We start from the raw sequence: 1,871 nt of genomic DNA, 5'->3' as shown, positions 1-1,871 counted from the left end.
AATGCAGACTAAAGAGGAGGGGAATGCCATAGGATATTGATGCCCACCTGATGACATGCTTGGGGAGCGACAAAGACACTTATCATCCACCTATGCTAACTTGTGCTGATGCCCCAACCACAGTCCTCATCAGCCTCTTGATGATGCCTTCACGCTCAGCTGTGTTACTACTATTCATGGTTTGAGGCTGTTGTTAAAAAACATGCTGCTGATGTCAGTAGTAAAGAAACGTGTAAGTAGGCCATTGCCATGGACAGTGGCCGCCCCATCCAATACTCTATCCTTTTTCGAATGATTGGGGATCTAAAGTGTTCTTTCTATTCGCTACTGGTACTTGTTGTTCCCTTCTGCCATGTTCATTCTTAAGAGCTCGACCTTGCCATTCCAATACTATTGATGTCTTCCTGGTGGCTACCAATTAATCTACTATCAGCACTCATGGTAATACTATTGTATGGTGGTGCAGAGTACCAGTAAAATTTCCTCATCATCAATGTTGCACTGCCTATCATCGGTGCAGGCTTCCTCTCCCATTTCTTCCTCCTAGTTTATGTGACACATCAACATTTACATAATGCCAGCTCATACTTATTCATATCTTTATCCCCTGCATCTTTTGACCTCATTCTTCACAGCTGACCCCCTCAGATGGCTATGCCCACCTTCTCACCTTATATCATGACATTTTCCGGTAAGGACTTACCAGGATGCTGATGGTTCCCACCAAGGAATTTATCTATCACCATATTAAGATGATAAACCACAGTGTTTGCAAGAATGAGACGTTTGACCCCAGATTATTTGATGGCTGCTAAATGCATATTTCCTGAAATGAGAGAAATGGTCCTTCCTGAAAAAGTCTCCCACCCTTGTTCATCACCCCAGTAAATCATGCTGAACAAAGATGGCTCCCTATATACTTGTGGTAATTGTTATAATTATTGCTAACTATGTTACATAGTTGGAAAAGCAGGATGCTAATAGCCCTAGGGTTCTAACAGGGAAAAATAGCCCAGTGAAGGAAGGTAATGAGGAAAGAAGAAATAAGCTAAAATTAGAATAAAATATCTTAAGAACAGTAACAAGATTAAAGTATATATATAAACTATAGGAATAAAACTAAGAAGAAAAAAACAGATCGAAAAATGTGCCTGCGTGTAACTTTAGCAACAGAAACTTATCCCAAGATAGCGAAGACTATGGTATAGAGGCTCTGGCACTACTGAAGACTAGAAAACAATGATGTGATTTTGGAGTGTCTTTCTCCTAGAAGGGGTTGCCCTCACGGAAATGACAAGTATTGTTCGCCTGCAACCTACCATAAATAGCTCTCTTCAAGGTCGATCCCAATGTCGATATTTAGACAATAAAGGACCTGATGACCAAAGTCAACGCCCTTCAAGACCTCCATTGCGGCCTCTACTCTTGACGAAGAGGACAGCTATTCCATATCGACTGAAGCTGATGTGAATACGGTAGTATGGAATATGGTAGGAAACAGACGCCCACCCCATTTCGTGCTGGGGCGCCTGGCCACTCTGGGGTTCCATGTCCATTTCAATTCTCATTTAATTTCTTAGCACATACTCTGTGACTCCCTTGGTTTACCTGTTATGTGACTTATGAATTTCATCTTATCATCCTCGTTTACAAATAAACAAAAAAAACATTTCCTTCTTTATTGTTTCCATTTTCTCTCATAAGCTCATTTACGTTCATATTTACTTCTTAAAACGCTTTTGAACTCCGTTGCTAGTTTATGTAGTTCCTCTTCATCATCACTAATAATTACTGTTTTATCCGCAAGCTTATCCTGATACAATTACTATCTCAGGTAATAATCCCTAAATAAGCTTTGCTTAGAATATATG

This window comes from Palaemon carinicauda, chromosome 4, assembly GCF_036898095.1.
Source record: "Palaemon carinicauda isolate YSFRI2023 chromosome 4, ASM3689809v2, whole genome shotgun sequence".
Classification (NCBI taxonomy): Eukaryota; Metazoa; Arthropoda; class Malacostraca; order Decapoda; family Palaemonidae; genus Palaemon; species Palaemon carinicauda.
This window is presented reverse-complemented; position numbering follows the sequence as displayed.